Source organism: Balaenoptera acutorostrata, chromosome 9, assembly GCF_949987535.1.
Source record: "Balaenoptera acutorostrata chromosome 9, mBalAcu1.1, whole genome shotgun sequence".
NCBI classification, from domain to species: domain Eukaryota; kingdom Metazoa; phylum Chordata; class Mammalia; order Artiodactyla; family Balaenopteridae; genus Balaenoptera; species Balaenoptera acutorostrata.
In genome coordinates, this window is record NC_080072.1 from 108,847,633 (window position 1) to 108,865,478 (window position 17,846).

The 17,846-nt window shown below is 44.3% G+C and overlaps 1 protein-coding gene and 1 long non-coding RNA gene across 8 annotated transcripts in view; one reads left to right on the forward strand and one right to left on the reverse strand.

Annotated features, from left to right (window-relative positions):
* The window catches only part of ZBTB44 (zinc finger and BTB domain containing 44), a 66,269-nt gene extending 58,823 nt beyond the window's left edge, over positions 1 to 7,446 (reverse strand). For 4 of the 6 annotated variants that reach the window (XM_057552220.1, XM_057552219.1, XM_057552218.1 and 1 more), the window contains exons 1-2: positions 7,302 to 7,439; positions 4,792 to 4,930 (exon numbers count right to left, since the gene is read on the reverse strand). The gene's annotated coding sequence lies outside the window, so the exon portion shown is untranslated. Of the gene's footprint in view, positions 1 to 4,791; positions 4,931 to 7,301 lie in introns of all 6 variants that reach the window. The other 2 variants (XM_007183340.2, XM_057552222.1) reach the window with 2 other exon arrangements.
* LOC102999828 (uncharacterized) overlaps positions 7,424 to 17,846 on the forward strand; it is a 78,174-nt gene continuing 67,751 nt past the window's right edge. Inside the window, exons 1-3 of one of the 2 annotated variants that reach the window (XR_009009174.1) lie at positions 7,424 to 7,558; positions 8,256 to 8,380; positions 9,266 to 9,429. This is a non-coding gene — a long non-coding RNA (uncharacterized LOC102999828). Of the gene's footprint in view, positions 7,559 to 7,998; positions 8,109 to 8,255; positions 8,381 to 9,265; positions 9,430 to 17,846 lie in introns of those variants that run through there. The other variant, XR_009009175.1, reaches the window with a different exon arrangement.

Below are 17,846 nucleotides of genomic sequence, written 5' to 3' on the forward strand. Positions count from 1 at the left end.
ACACACACACATGCTAGTAAACACACCAGTAAAAGAGAAAAACGAAATGGAAGCAAAGTAAGTATGCCTCGAGTCCCTGAAAACTCTTATATTTTATTTGCTTTGTTTGGACCAAAGAATTTACTAATTTTATCAAAGTGAATAAAATTAACATTTAATAGAGGGTAGTTCTGAATAGGCTTGCTTGCTAACAGTAGGTGAAGATCAGATACTTAGGTTAAGATCTGAATTAAGAGAAAATCATTTTTAAAAGGAATTATCTAAAGTCATTTCAGAAGCCCGAGGGAAGCAGTTCCACAAAATCCTGATTCCAAAGATTCAAAGTCTTGGTTATATGTTACCCGAAGATGTTTGTACAATAGTTATGCTGAATGCATCAAAAATTATCAAAACCAAGTAAACAGCAAATCTTGTCAACATTAAAAAAAAATACATGTATATACCATTGAATACCTATAGAAGAATAACAATATAGAATACTGAAATTACAAATTCTTGGAGTATCAAACATTTGTAATTTTTAAGTTTTTTTTAAAGCTATACAATTATTAAAATGGAAGAACATTCAATATGGAGACAAAGAAGATGTTCTCCCAGAAAAGTGAGACATTAATAAGTTTCATCCATCAACTTTCACTCTTATAAGACAGAGTTATCAATGTGAAATACCACAATGATATAAGCCAGTGATGTACTCCATGATCAGTTATGTAAAAATGTGCTGGCTAAGGTCACCTTTGCCCCTAATAATGTTAGTGAAGAAATTAATGTAATATTCAATGTGCCCTTCAAGCAAGAGTGTAATATAAATTTAATGTATCTTTATATTTTTAAAGACACATATGCAATCACTATTTTATTTTAGATCCTGTGACTAAGAATCCAGAGATTTCCAGCTCACTGTCTAAAATTGGGTGAAGTATTTCTGATATAAAGCACAAAGGAAAACTAATGTGGCTTTCAGCTTAACAGGAGATAAATTTCAAGCAATCAGTCTGAGGTACAGGGAAAACTGTCTCAGTCATGAATGCGGTTGCATTTAAAGTAAAAACATCCCATTATACCTTATATAAAGACATGCTCAATAGTCTACAGAATACCAGGAAACCACAGGAGGGGAAAAAAAAAAAATATATATATATACACACACACATTCAATATATATATAATAAAGATATTAAAAAATTACAGTTGGAAGAAGCCAAATTAATTAGGCTCCCCCAACTAATGAAGGAAACCCCTTTACAACAGTCTTTGATTCTTGACCATTTTCAATAACAAGAGAGTTTTATCCTTTACAAGGCTAGGAAGACTTAAAGTTTAAAACCTCCAACACTGCGGACTTCCCTGGTGGCGCAGTGGTTAAGAATCCGTCTGCCAGTGCAGGGGACACGGGTTCGAGCCCTGGTCTGGGAAGATCCCACATGCTGCGGAGCAACTAAGCCCGTGAGCAACAACTACTGAGCCTGCGCTCTAGACCCCAGGAGCCACAACTACTGAGCCCATGTGCCACAACTACTGAAGCCTGTGCGCCTAAAGCCCGAGCTCCGCAACAAGAGAAACCACTGCAATGAGAAGCCCGCGCACCGCAACGGAGAGTAGCCCCCGCTCGATGCAACTAGAGAAAGCCCATGTGCAGCAACGAAGACCCAACACAACCAAATAAATAAGTAAATAAAAATAAATAAATAAATAAATAAAACCTCCAACACTTTATTAGGAAAATTTTAGATGCAATCTTCAGTGCTGCTATAGGACTAATGTCAGTCATGTACTTCCTTTAATTTGATTCATGCTGAGTGAAAATATATCCAATTTTATGACATATATTTAGTTGTAAGGTGCAGCAAAGTAGTTAAGTGAAACACTGAAGACAGACTTGAGTTTGAAACCTGGATATCAGTTTCCTTATTTGCAGATACCAGCAGCAATAACAAAGGGTTAATCTGAGATGTGAATGAGATGATGCATGAAATGTCTAGCACAGTGCTACCTTTTTAAAAGGGCTCAACAAATGTTGGCAATTATCATCACTGTATTAGCCCACTCAGTCTACCACAATAAGCTCTAGCTGCTATGTAAGTGTATATACCTATGCTACACTTTGTGGCATTTTTTCATCACCTTACGTGTTCTAATCTTGGATAGTATATTTTACCAAGATTAAAGACAGAATGAAAGCAAATGGGACCAAAGCATATGTATCCCTCATTTTCCCACTCCATTTCCTGAAGGAAAGAGATGTTTGCTCTATTACCAAAAGCAGTGATGGTATACACAGAGAGAAACACACCGTGGGCACAACTTTTCCTGGGTGATAGGCAGCTTATAAACTGCGTAATTGTATTCTGCTTATTTTAGACAACCACTGATTGCTCCCTTTTATATTCTCATTTGAAGGCATAATTATAATTTCTATCAAATTTTGCCCAGTGGAAAAAAAAGTGTTATCCTCACTGATCATATACCCAAATACCTTTAATATTTGCAGATAGCATATGTATGTCAGTTTTGCTGTGTGACGTATAAGTAGATGGATTCATAAAACTCTACCAACTACATGCCCCTTTAAAGACATGGTTTTCGGAATTCCCCGGTGGCCTAGTGATTAGGTTTCCGGGCTTTCAATGCCAGGGCCCAGGGTCAGGGAACTAAGATCCCACAAACCTGCAGCCGAAAGGAAAAAAAAACAAAAAACAAAAAACAAAAAAAAAAACTGACCAAACAATAAAGATATGATTTTCAAAGTAAAGCTTGCAAAAACAAGCTTGAAATCTACTTCTCTGCTCACCTCTAAAGATTAGTGTTTTCTCTTTGCCAGAGGAATCGGAATCGAATTGCAAAATTTAAAAGTACTCCTATATCGTTCCACATAAGTAACATACTTTGCCTACTGCAGTCAAGATTTATGAGATTAGATATTAAAAGGGTTGAGGAAGTTAAAGAACACTTCATCTTAAAAACTAATTTGGGTGAGTCTTCTTTAAGCATACTTTTAAAATATTATTTTGACTTTTGAACCTTGTATATATTTAATATACTCAAACATAAAATTTAAAAAGGGAGCCCTTTTACACTGTTGGTGGGAACATAAACTAGTGCAGCCACTGTGGAGAACAGTATGGAGGTTCCTTAAAAAACTAAAAATAGAGCTACCATATGATCCTGCAATCCCACTCCTGGGCATATACCCCGAGAAAACCATAATTCAAAAAGAGTCATGTACCATAATGTTCACTGCAGCACTGTTTACAATAGCCAGGACATGGAAGCAACCTACATGTCCACTGGCAGATGAATGGATAAAGAGATGTAGTATGTGTGTATACAAACACACACACACACACACCCCTCCACACACTGGAATATTACTCAGCCATAAAAAACAATAATGCCATTTGCAGCAACATAGATGGACCTAGAGATTATCATACTAAGTGAAGTAAATCAGACAAAGACAAATATCACATGATATCGCTTATATGTGGAATCTAAAAAAGTGATACAAATGAACTTATTTACAAAATAGAAACAGACACAAAGAAAACAAACTTACCAAAGGTTAACCAAAGGTTACCAAAGGGGGAAGGGGGGGTGAAAAATTAGGGGTTTGGGATTAACAGATACACATTACTAAACATAAAATAAACAAGGACCTATTGTATGGCACAGGGAACTATATTCAGTATCTTGTAATAACTTATAAAGGAAAAGAATTTGAAAAAGAATGTATGTATATCTGAATCACTTTGCTGTACACCTACAACTAACACAACATTGTAAATCAACTACACTTCAATAAAAAGTTGTTTCGGGAAAAAAAAAAGTTTAAAAAAGAAAACCTTAAGATAAAAAATGAAACCAATGAACCATATCAAATTGGCAGTATAACCAGAGAAAAGTACTTCAAGTGACTTCTGAACACAGTAAGTACTCTGATTATACAGCCTTCATGTAATATATTCTAAGGACAAAAATAAATGCAAAGAAATCTTAAACTTTATTCAGTTTATTGTTAGTAATGATATTGGTATGATAATTTTGAAATGATTTTAAGTATACATAGTGGGATACGGCAAGTATGTTAATTTTATTAGGAACCAAGATTTTTGTTTAAGACAAAAGAGACCAATATAGAATCAAAGAAGTTAAAGAAAAATTTGCTATGTTAAATCTGAATTGGATATATCACTATGAACTTGATTCACAAGCAAAAAACCATTTTTAGCTCTCCCCTCTGAAAGGGCCTAGAAATAGTGACACTCCAGCAGCAATGAATATGCCAAACATCCAGATCTTGGTTTCTATACACCATTTCTCCTAAAAAGAACCAAGACTCCTTAGATTAACAGCCCATTCCAGATCTGGAACAAGGAAAGTAACAAGGCAAGCCTGGGATATCCTGTGCCAGAAAGCACTCCCAGCATTAAAAAGACACAGGAGACAGCTTGAAAAGGTTCCTACTGTCCACATTTGGGACAGTTAGATCATCAAGAAGAAAAATGACTGTAATGGTTATTAAAAAAAAAAAAAGAATAAATTAAAACCCATGAGTCCATAGTGAAACTGTTAATGCAAGTTCATGTGCCTGACACACAGTGAGGCCAAACAAACTGAAACGTCGGAGTTTGGAGCAGAGAAAGGTTTACTGCAGGGCCACGCGAGGAGATGAGGTGGCTCAGGCCCTAATAAGCCCGAGCTCCCCGAAGGGTTTCGGCTGAGTACTTTTAAAAGCCAGGTGAGGGAGGGGGGTCTCGAGGTATGTGATCAGCTTGTGCACAATTCTCTTACTGTCTGACGGTGAGGCAGCAGGGTGGTGTCACAGGGGTTAACATTATCAGTCCTTAGGCAACAGGAGGCCTGGGGCTCTGTGCTCAAGGTCGCCAAGTAGTTAACGTCTTCCATTTGTTGGAGGGGGGTAGGTTTACATCTGCAAAACAACTCAGGAAATGTGCATCAAACACTATTATCTAGGTACTTCAGAGAGGAGCCAAAGCAGAGGATCTGGGGGAAGGCCTGTCCTGGGAAGGCCCCATGGGGTCCTGCTCAGTGACAGTTATCCCCATAAAAAAGAAAAAGAAAACACCCTTATTTGCCACCATTGGGGGTGACTATCGCCCCAGCTCTTTACTCTGAATACTGATAACTGGAGAGAGGACATGAGCATTTTTAGGAGGAAGTTTAGTTCACTCAGTTAATGAAGGAAATCTTCCTGACAGAAAATCTCCAATAAAATAACTGATTTAAGCAAGAGTCATCAATGGGTGCTAAAATCACTGAGCAAAGGGTAGGCAGAAACAGGTATTTGCTTGGTGTCAAGGTATTACTCCAAGATCACGTACAAATGACAAACAGGGAAACCACATCTTTATAACAGATCTGGTAGTCACCACTTTGATCAAGTGGTCACATTTAGTATCCTTAACAGTGTGGCAATCTGACGTTAAATACCTCCTAAATGGCGTAACATGAAGTACACAGCATCATCTATTAAATATTCTTGCCAAATAAAGTTTTCCTTAAGCTACTCAAGCTTTTCTTTAGACCTAACTTCCAGTAACAGGAAATTCAGGGGGACAGAGGAATAAATTAAATGACACCACTAGGAAACAGACAAACCCAGAAGTGGGAGCATTCTATAAAGCAAGTGGTTTGGTTAATTGTCAGAATAAAAAAAGATGGGCACCCATCTTTTAAAAAAAGGACTAGAGGCGTAATCAACAAATGCAATGCTGGGGGCAGGGGTAGATTTCCCAAAAGAGACCTTGGCATGCTAAGGAAATTTGCATATGGATTGTTAATTTAGAAAGGTGTTGATAATGATACTGGGGTTAGAATGTCCTTAGTTTTAGGAAACCATGCTGAAATACTGGAGAGTTGTGGGGTTTGCAATTTACTTTCAAATGATTACATACTGAGACACACAGAAAGGGAGGAGGGGGGGAAACGGCAAAAATGTCAATCACTGAATCTAGGTACTGGGGTGTTCACTGCATTTTCCCCTCAATTTCAAAGAGACTGACATTTTTCATAATTAAGTTTAAAAAAAGCGTACCCGTACTGAGAGGAATGATAGAAAACACACCTACGCTGGAATTATATCTGGATACAAATCTCACCTCTATCACTAACTAGTTGTGTGGCCTAAAGCAAGTTACTTGATATCACTTGAGTTTGTCTCATCTGTAAAACTCAAGTAATAATATCTTAAGTCATTAGGTTGTTCTGAGAATAAAATCACATCAGATATGTAAAATGCCTAGCAGTGCTGCGCACAATAAGTAAATCTGATTTTCATAATTAATGCAATCATCCTAAAATACAAGACTATAGGAAAACATTCCTTTCATTATTGCCACATTCCATGATTAGGAAGCTACATTAGGTAAAATTAAGTACCCATTGGCAGTGAAAGTGAAGTAATGGGGGTAAGTAACTGTATAAATGAAGATTTACATAATATTTTTTTAAATGCAATAATTCCGACCGAAACCCTCTAGGCAAAAAAAATCTACCTATCCAAACTATTGGTATCTATCAAATTGTGAAGTCTGCTTTTGGTATTAGCCGCTTATCCGAATAAAACAGAAAATAAGAGGAAGTTAAAGAGAATGTCTTCCCAACCAACAGAAAATCTACTTATACGTCGAAAAAAATGTAAGTTCTGGCCTTCATTTCTATAAGTCAGTCCCAATAAAGCAGACTTACTGGGCTTTACTCTAAATTCTGGTTAACCTTCATACAACTCACAAGCATGCTTCCTTTCATCAGTTCTAACGTACTCGTCATTTCACTCACAGGTAACCCTTTTCTGGTTAGGCCAGCAGAAAATGACTAGACGCAGACTGATCCCCAGATAGCGAAGAAGAAAAGGGTTTTTTTCATTTTTTGTTTTTTAAGAAAGTGCCAACCTTTTCTTCCCAGTACCAGAGAAAAAAAGCAGCAGGGGAGAGGAGGGAACAGTGGGTCTCGCGCTGCAGGCTCGACCAGGTGAGACGCTAACACCCCGCCTCCTCGGGGTTAGGGTGCTGGGCACACGCGCGTGCGGATGCGGGGCGTCCTGGGAGATCGGGGCAATTTCTCCTGGACGGTGGGACCCAAGGCCAGTCTCCTTCCCGAAGGCTTAGATGCCATTGAGGGGACCCTGCGGGGTGTCTCCCGGCGCGGAGGGGGTGACGAGACCAGGCGTTCCCTTCCGTCCAGCGCCCAGATGGGGGACGCGCGGCGTCAGCCCTTCGGAGGGCGCGCTCGAGGGCGCGGGCGGCGAAGAGGGGCCGGCCCTGCCCTCCCCTCCCCGTTACCTGCGGGCGGCGGTGCCAGGGCCCGGAGGCCTGCTGCTCCTCCTCCTCCTCCTCCTCCTCCCCGCCAGGCTGAGGCGGCGAGGGGGTGGTGGCGGCGGTGGCGGCGGCAGCCCGGGGGGAGGGGGCGGAGCGCGCGGCCCGCTCCCTCTCTCCTCCCCCGGGAGGCGGAGGAGACCCTATCTCGGGCCGCCGCGCCTAGGCCCGTGAACAGCCTGCGGCAGGGGCATGGCGGCCCCGAGCAGCGGCGTGCCTGCGAGGTGGGAGAGTGCGAGGCGGCGGGAGGGGAGCGCTCCGGGGGCCTGAGGGGAGGAGCGAGGGGGCCCGGCGGGCCGCGCGCGGGCGGCCGTTGGGGGCGGTTGGCCGAGGGCAGGCGGCGGTTTGGGGAGCGCGGCGACGGCTCGCGTTTTCTCGGCGGGGCGGGGTGGGGAAGGGGAAGGGGAGTGAGGGGAGGGGAGGGGGAGGTTGGGAGGGAGCCGCCGCCGCGCGCGTGCGGGCCGGCGCCGCCGCGGTTGCCGCTCCGCTCACTCCAGCCTGTTTGGGGGCACTTTGTTTGTGTCCCACAATGCTCTGCGCGGGCGGCCGGGCTGGGGATGGGGAGGGCAAGTGGGCGGGGCGGAGCGAGCTCGGGGGCGGGGCGCGAGCTCCGGGCGGGGGTGAAAACGCGGGTACTGCGCAGGCGCAGAGGAGGCCGCTCCCGGTCGCTGTCGCTTGAGCTCGGACTCCCGACGCACCCGCGGGTTTTGACAGGGGCCGTGCATCTTCGTGCCTTCGTGAACACGTGTAGAGTTACCTTCACAGGCCGCCTAGGTCCTGACCAATTCGCCCTTCCTCTACCCGTCCGCTCAGCCGGCTTCCCGCTAACCTTGACAAGCATTTCTGCGCACGGTGCACGCTTCTTGCATTTTTTTTTTCCTTCTTTGAGCTAAAAGCGAAACAAACTCCTGTTTTCTCCAGTGCTTTCTGTAGCGGCGCTGAACCGGAACACCCCAGACGCTTTCTCTCGGTGAGAGGGTGAGCTGGTAGTCAGCCCATTTCTCACACGCGGAAACTGAGGCCTGCGGAGAGGCGGCCCCGGACAGGTGAGGATGCCGTGCGCCGCGGGCTCCCGCGCCCGCCTCCCCGCAGGCAGCCAAGCCCGGCCGGTGCCCGGCTCCCTGCGGCCTCTGCAGCCCGGGGCGTCCTCTCGGCGCCCGAGGATTGTTCTAGAATTTCCCTGGGCCACCTGGCGGGAGGTGCGGTTCTGAAATGACTGGAGAAATCCATCTCATTCCCCCAACACGGGGGGCACCTAGAGCCGCTCCCCAAATATGCCTGTTCCTTCCACACCTGGAGTCTCATTTGGTTCCACCGCCAGTAACCTGGCTTTCCGGCGAGGGAGTATGCGGGGGGCTTGAGAGTTCTCGGTCAACTGCAAAATCGCGTCAAGTGTTAAAACTCCCGGGACCCCAAGCCTTAGCGTCCCCGGCCCGGCGGGCGAGCGCTCGGACGGGGCCCGGTGGCCCGGAGGGGCGCCCTGGGCGGCTGGCAGGAGCGCGCCCCAGGCTAGCCGGCCGGCCGCGCGGGGGCCGAGGGGGTGCGGCCTGCAGCGCCCCGGGGGCTCCGCAGCTGCATGCTGTGTTTTCCCACGCCTTCAGCTTTTGCACCGAAAAACTTCTCCAAAGGGCTTTGTGCAAGGTGGGCCGGCACCCCGTCTGAAGTAGAGTGGCGTTTTCTTCTGAAACACTTGGCAACGTCTTGCATTGATCTCACTGAGAGACAAGCACCCCAGCACCCTAGCACCTCCTCTTTCTAGTCACCGAAATCTACGTGAGAAATAAAGGCCATTAAAAAGCAACGTCAAATTGTGTAGTCTTGTGCGGTTTCCAACAGATTTTCAAGTATATATAATGTTTAATCCTCACAGCAATCGTCATACGTAGGTTTTGCTGTTATTCCCACCATCATTTTTATTATTCCCATTTCAGAGATGAGGAAAGTCAGGAAGATGCGAATGAGGCTCAGAAAGTTTTGTGCTGAGATTTGAAGAAGGAGAAGAAAAAGAAGGCGGAATGCTTACCCTGGGAGGGGAACGGCAGCGACAGAGCAAGTCTCAGGAAGGGCCTGGTGTGTGTGAGAGCAGGTGCACAAGGTAATACCTGGAGAAGGATCAGGGTGGGAATAAAGCAGTCAAACAAATCCCGCGGACCTCTCCTAGGGCATTTAATCAGAGAGTCGATAAGGGACCTCTAGGCAAGTCCTTACTGCTTCCCAGGGGACTGAGGTGGCAGCCCTGGCACAAAATACAGCTCTTCCTGTATTACTCTCTTGTCTCTTCTCCGTTTCCTCCCTTTTTGTACTTTTCTGTTTTTCATTTTATATTTAAAAATTATCATTCTCTCACCCCACCCCCTCCCTGGGACCGGAGGATCAATTAACCACCCAATGGCTGTGGGACCCTGAGGGCCCAGGGCTAGATGGTTGGAGAGGGTGTGAGAAAATATACAAAGATTAACTTTGTAGGAGTCCTCTCCTCTGTTTTGGCTTTGGGCAGGGTCACTTTCTGTGGCATCTGCAGCCTCCCACCTTCTCCTGGGCTAGTAGAGACTTGCCCTTGGGTTGGTGGAATATATACACCTTTATTCCACACTAGATTAAATAATACTGCTGGGAGGATTTTATGAAACCAGAATCCTGCACACAGGTGAAACAAACAAACGGAGACAGTATGAGGAACCTTTAATTATTAACCTGGTGTAGGTGATTCTGAGGAATTCAAATTTCAGGCGGAGAGGGTTTTATTTCAGCCCTGAGCTGTTTGGGGGACCAGATTCTGGCAGAAATGGCACTTGCGTGTGGTAGACCATGAGGGCTGAATGGGGAACTTAGTTACTTAGTCCACAACTTATTTCAGAGCAAGAACACTGGACACTTAACTGAAAGATCTCTAGTCCAACTCGGATAATTCCAATAGAGGAGAACTCAGTGCTGCACAAAGCACCCTTGCTCCCCTGTTAGATCATTCCAACTATATTAACAAATTCGTCTTGCCCCCCGACCCTGAAACTTGCACCTCTTCTCGTATTCCCATTTCATCCTCCATACGGTTAGCACGTCAGCTTGGCTACTTCACTCCTCTGCCACATCTCAGTTCCAACCCATCAGCAGGTCTCCTGCTGAATTCGTCCATTCCTACGACCACCATCGTAATCTTGTAACCAAGCAGGACCCCCTGGCGCCTTCCCAGCACAGGCCTTCCCCCAGGTCCTCTGCTTTAGCTCCTCTCCGAAGTACCTAGATAGTAGTGGATTTGATGCACATTTCCTGAGTTGTTTTGCAGATGTAAAAAAAAACCCCTCTCCAATAAATGGAAGATGTTAACCTTGAGCACATAGCCCCAGGCCTCCTGGAGCCTAAGGACTGATAATGTTAACCCCTGTGACACCACCCTGCTGCCTCAGCATCAGACAATCAGAGAATTGATAAGCTGATAAGCTGATCACATACCCTGAGGCTCCCCCTGCCACCCTGGCTTTTAAAAGTGCCTTGCCGACCTTCGACCTTCGGGGAGCTCGGGGCTTTTTAGGGCGTGAGCCTCCTCATCTCCTTGCATGGCCCCGATGTTTCAGTTTGTTTGGCCTCACTGTGCATCGGGCACACGAACTTGTGTTAACAGTCTAAGACACCAACCAATACCTTGTACCCGGAGAACTGTAACACCACTTACCTGGTTTCCCGAATATACCCCCCGCCCTTCTCTTCACTCTCTGCATGGTAGCTGGAGTTACAATGCATAGTGATCTTATCACACAACAATGGCTTCCTATTGTTTTTAGGATAAAATCTCAAACTTCTACCATGGCTTTCACAGCTACAAATGTGGGCCTGTTCAATACATAGCTTCAGCTTCAACTCTCATTATACTCTTTCAAGGAACATGCCAGATGCAGATTTTTTTTTCACATCTAAAATGCCACACTCTTTCCTCCAGTGCACACATTACTCCCTCTGTATATGTATACATTGTTCCTTAGCTAATTCCTCTCAATCGACACATCTCTTCTGCATAATATACGTATTTAAAGAGAAAAACCAGGGCTTCCCGGTGGTTCAGTGGTTAAGAATCCGCCTGCCAATGCAGGGGACACGGGTTCGAGCCCTTGTTTGGGAAGATCCCATATGCTACAGAACAACTAAGCCCGTGTGCCACAGCTACTGAGCCTGCACTCTAGAGCCCACGAGCCACAACTGAGCCCGTGTGCCACAACTACTGAAGCCCATGAGCCTGGAGTCCGTGCTCTGCAACAAGAGAAGCCACTGCAGTGAAGAAACCCGCGCACCACAAGGAAGAGTAGCCCCCGCTCCCTGCAACTAGAGAAAGCCCGCGCACAGCAAGGAAGACCCAACACAGCCAAAAATAAATAAATAACATAATAATAATAAAATAAAGAGAAAAACCCCAAGCCCAAATGGCGTCAATTTTCCTAAAGCCCATGGTACCAAACCTAGATTTAATACCTGACCTAATTGCAGTTTCAACCTTTACCGGGAATGTAATCTTAATCAGCCAGTTTGGAAGTTTCTGGTCAGCAATAATAATAATCTGTCACATGGACCCTCTCCATTCCCCACCCCATCCCGCCGCAGGAAGAAGATGCAGTCTGCATGATGAAACCCTTGCTGTCACTTCCCCCCACAGAAGAAGGTGTCCTGGCCTAAAAATAATCCTTTCTATTCTTTTATTAAACATCCGTTGCCCCCCCCCCCCCATTCTTCCTATAAAACCTTCCATTTTGTACAGCCCCTCAGAGCACACTTCTCATTGCTAGATAGGATGCTACCTGATTCAGGAATCGAATAAGCTGAATTAGATCCTCAAATTTACTGAGTTGAGTTTTGTTTTTTTAACAATATACATGAACATTATGAGATATAATTCACATACCATACAATGCACCCATTTAATGTGTTACAGTTCAGTGTTTCCTAGTGTATGCAGAGTTGTGCAGTCATCACCACAGTCAAATTTTTTTTAAAAATTAATTAATTTATTTATATTTATTTTTGGCTGTGTTGGGTCTTCGTTTCTGTGCGAGGGCTTTCTCCAGTTGCGGCGAGCAGGGGCCACTCTTCATCGCGGTGCGCGCGGGCCTCTCACTATCGCGGCCTCTCGTTGCGGAGCACAGGCTCCAGACGCGCAGGCTCAGTAGTTGTGGCTCACAGGCCCAGTTGCTCCGCGGCATGTGGGATCTTCCCAGACCAGGGCTCGAACTCGTGTCCCCTGCATTGGCAGGCAGATTCTCAACCACTGCACCACCAGGGAAGCCCCACAGTCAATTTTTGAACATTCTCGTAGCCCCAAGAAGAAACTCTTACCATTAGCAGTCACTCTCCCTTCCTCCCCAACTCCTCAGCCCTAGGCAACCACTAATCTGTATACTTTCTGCTTCTACAGATTTGCCCATTCTGGACATTTCATATAAATGGAATTCAGCTCTCTTTTCGACAACCACTCATTCAAGGCCTCCTCCCCTGTTTCCCCTGTGTTAGATCCCATTGTATAGATTCTTAGAGCTCCCTGCATTTCTCCAACACTCTTCTAATTGCCACTGTAGTTCCCTCTTATCATTCACCACTTTAATCCCAGAGCCTAGCACAGTGTCTAGCCCATAATAGGTATTTGATAAATGTTTAAGGAATGAATCATGATTAATGAAATAAATGAATATGGGGGCCAATTTTATCAGTTAGTAGAATGGCAACTTCCCAAGACCTGTGATGTCAGGGAAGAAGCTTGTGCTTCAGTAGACTTACCCATTGTTCTCCAAGATGCCAGAATATCCACAATTAAAGTCCATCCTTTTGATTTTTTTTTTTGAATGTTTGTAGCAGCTTTATTCATAATTGTCAAATCTGGTCACAACATCCTTTTGATTTTTGAAGACTCGTTAGATCTTTAAGATGAAACTGTTGAAATACAACTCATCTTCAGATGGGGAATTGGTGGTTTAATTTTTTTCTTTTAGTTCAAGGAAGAAGGCAGTGCTTTGGTCTCAGTGATTTGATCTTAATGCTTTTGTTTGCTCTCAGCCCACCTCGCCTCCCACCACAACACTTATTTTTCTTCGTCTTCACAGGATTCACAGCCAGACTTCTCAAACCTAGATGTTATCCGCACTCACTGTTCTTTGTTCTTGCTTCTCCTTCTTTACTTCTCATCCCCTCTAATTTGATCTTCCCTTCACTCTACCTTCTTACTGTCACCAATTATTTCTATGTTGCTAATCCAGAGGATATTTATTTGCACTCTCATCTTAGTGGATTTTTTTTGGGGGGGGGTGCCACACAGCTTGTGGAATCTTAGTTCCCTGATCAGGGATGGAACCCCGGGCCCACGGCAGTGAAAGCGCCAAGTCCTAACCACTGGACCGCAAGGGAATTCCCCATCTTACTGGACTTTTGAGCAGCATTTGGATTTGTTGAGTACTCGATCAAACTTGAAACACTCTCTCCGTTGTCTTTGCTGACATTCTCAATGTGCATGCAGGGTTGAGAACTAGTGTTTATACTATCTTCCGGGACCAGTGAGTCTCAAAAATGTGGTCTCCAGCCTGCAGCATTAGCGTCACCTGTCAAATTGTTAGAAATGTGAATTCTTAAGTCATATCTAGACCTACTGATTCAGAAACTCTGGGGTAGTGGCCCAGCGATCTGTGTTTAAATGAACTCTCCAGGTAATTCAGACCCTTGCTCAAGTTTAAGAACTGGTGCCCAGGCAAACCTGTCTACTCACATAAACTCTTTGAGCCATTCTTTTTTTTTTTAATGCACTTTTAAAAAAATTTATTTTTATTTTTGGCTGCATCGGGTGTTAGTTATGGCACATGGGCTTCTCTCTCGTTGTGGCGTGTGGGTTTTCTCTCTCTAGTTGTGGCACGTGGGCTTAGTTGCCCTGCAGTATGTGGAATCTTATATCCCCAAGCAGGGACCGAACCCACATCTCCTGCATTGGAAGGCAGATTCTTTACCACTGGACCACCCAAGCCACTGATTCTTAAATGCACGCTGCTAGTCCATCTCTCTCTACCCAGCTCCAGATGTGCCTGTCTAACTGCCTACTAGTTCCACTTTGCTTGGTTGTCTCAGAAATACCTCAGACTCAACATGTCCAAGATAGACGAATGGCCTTCTATAGACAGTGTTCTTGCTCACTGTTTTCTAATCACCGAAGGGTACCATTTTAGAACCAGGCACAAAAATCAGAACCCAGGGTCATCTCTGACACCTCCCTCTCTCGATTTATTATTAAATTATGTCAATTTTGCTTTCCAAATTTCTTTTAATATAAACATCTTCTTTATTGTGGAGAATTTCAAACATATAAAATATAGAAAGAACAGTTAAAAATATATAAACATGTACCTAACACCCAAGCCCCCAAATCCAGTCAATGGCCAACATTGCCTCGTCCATACCCCCATCAGTTTTTTCCCCTTCCCATATTATTTTGAAGAAAAGTCCAGATATCATATGATTTTCTATGTAAATAGTCTGTATTTCTAAAAGAGTTCAAAAAAAACTCCCAATGCCATAATCACAATTTTAAAATAACAATGATTTCTTAATGTCATAAAATATCCTGTTAGTATACACATTTCCAATAGACTCATAAATGTTACATTTTTTTTTAACCAAATGTTTCAGTGAGGAGCTATACTGTGTTTGGTTGGTACATTTTTTTTTTAATTAAAAAATAAATTTTTTTTGGAGTGTAGTTGATTTATAATGTTGTGTTAGTTTCAGGTATACAGCAAAGTGAATCAGTTATACATGTACATCTATCCACTCTTTTGTAGATTCTTTTTGGGTTGGTACATTTTTTTAAATTTTTTATTTATTATTTATTATTTTTATTTTTGGCTGTGTTGGGTCTTTGTTTCTGTGTGAGAGCTTTCTCCAGTTGCGGCAAGTGGGGGCCACTCTTCATCGCGGCACGTGGGCCTCTCACTATCGCGGCCTCTCTTGTTGCGGAGCAGAGGCTCCAGACACTCAGGCTCAGTAGTTGTGGCTCACGGGCCTAGTTGCTCCGCGGCATGTGGGATCTTCCCAGACCAGGGCTCGAACCCGTGTCCCCTGCATTGGCAGGCAAATTCTCAACCACTGCGCCACCAGGGAAGCCCTGGGTTGGTACATTTTTGAAAGTCCTCCGTATTTATTTTTTCTTTCTTTCTTTTCCCTTTTTTTGTTTTTTGTTTTTGGTTTTTTTGCCACGCCGCTAGGTGTGCGGGTTCTCAGTTCCCTGACCAGGGATTGAACCCGGGCCATGGTAGTGAAAGCCCAGAATCCTAACCACTAGGCCGCCAGGGAACGCCTAGTATTTTTTTTTTTTTTTAATTTAAGGAAGTTAGTTGTTTGTCCTTTAGTTTTTACCACAATACAGATTTTGTCAGTTGCATCCCCACGGCATACTTTAACGTGTTACCTTGTCCTCTGTTATTTTCTATAAATTGGTAGTAAGATCTAGATGTATTATCAGATTCGAGTTTAATGTTTTGGCAGGATACCTTCCTAGGTGGTGGTGTATTTTTCCATTAGGAGACACACAGTGTGTGCTTGTCTCTCTTTTTGTAGTGTTAACAGCTGTTGATGAATAATGCCTGCATCAATTCATTCATTAGGAGTTTTAAAATGATGATATAATTCAATCATTCTTCATTTAGAAGCTGCAATATTTCTACACGGGAAATCACCCCTCTTCAATTATTTGATTACCCGTTGGTATAGTTCATGTAAGAAAGCAGGATAAATGCTTGATTCTTTCCCTTTCACTATCTCTTAACCCTGTCTACTCTCATTTTCAACTGCCACCATCCTGATCCAAAATCCTTAACCTAACCTCCAAGATCTTGAACCTTTAGTGCCCTATTCATCTTGCAAGGTCCTGAATGATCTGGATTAGAGAAGGGGCTTATTAGCTTAGATCAGGTCAGGTACTCATCCCTAAACCAACCAACCAAAATCAACACGATGGGCATCATTAAGAACATGCAGCTTCTATGCCAGATATGTGGATGCAAAGGGGCAATTTCCGGAAGAAGGGGGAATGCCAGGCAGACAATCTCATAGAGGGTACACACATATTTCTTCCCATACATCCAGTATCATAAATTCCCTTGTCCAACATAATGCACTTTTCCCACATAGAACAACAGATACTTTGCCTCCTCAATGAGAAACTATTCAAAGACATAACTAGCTACCACATCCATCTCTGATTCCCAGAATCTCTGTTTGACCATGTCTGGATATGATTGCACACAGTTTTGCAACCTATCGGCTAAATGACAAATTAAATACTTTCAAAACAGTAGAGTCACAATTGTTTGCAAAGATTCTAAAGTCAGCTCCTGATGCTGAATTTACCTTGGGCCAGTGATAACCTCCAAGACCCATATTAGGCAAAGTTATCCCAGAGGCCACAGAGGAGAAAAGTGCATAGACCAAACTAAGAAGCTCAAATCCCACAGTTTATCAATAAAGTTTAAAACACATAGTGAGAAGTAAGGGGAAAGGTGGTGTATGTGAACACACATTGGATAAGCTACGAGCACGGTGGAAGAACCATACTACCTGAGTCTGGATTATACAATGTTCATATTCCTGTTTTTTCCCTGTTGTGTTAGCTTTCCTCTCTGGTGGTGGGGCTTTATGGGAATCAGTTGCGTCTGAGCAAGGGGATCCCATAGACTGAAGGTACATAGGGCCATCATACACACTTGTTTATTGGAATGATGCAGGGGCAAATATACCTGGCAAATACCTGTATCAGTTACCCTGATGAGTAGCTGTGTTGTTTTTTTTTTTAAGTAATTTTATTTTATTTTTTTTATTTTTATTTTTTTATTAATTATTTTATTTTTGGCTGCATTGGGTCTTCGTTTCTGTGCGAGGGCTTTTTCGACTTGTGGCGTGCGGGGGCCACTCTTCATCGCGGCGCGCAGGCCTCTCAGTGTTGCGGCCTCTCTTGTTACGGAGCACAGGCTCCAGACACACAGGCTCAGTAGTTGTGGCTCACGGGCCTAGTTGCTCCGCGGCATGTGGGATCTTCCCAGACCAGGGCCCGAACCTGTGTCCCCCGCATTGGCAGGCAGATTCTTAACCACTGTGCCACCAGGGAAGCCCAGGTAATTTTATTTAATTAATTAATTTATTTACTTTTTGGCTGCGTTGGATTTTCGTTGCTGCGAGCGGGCTTTCTCTCTAGTTGCAGCGAGCGGGGGCTACTCTTCGTTGCGGTGCGCAGGCTTCTCATTGCGGTGGCTTCTCTTGTTGTGGAGCACAGGCTCTGGGCACACAAGCTTCAGTAGTTGCAGCACGCAGGCTCAGTAGTTGTGGTGCACAGGCTTAGTTGCTCTGCTGCATGTGGGATCTTCCCAGACCAGGAATCGAACCTGTGTCCCCTGCATTGGCAGGCAGATTCTTAACCACTGCGCCACCAGGGAAGTCCATTAGCTGTGGTTTCACCTACATTTCTCGGGCAGAGGACAAGTGGGGTCAGAAGGGCATCAT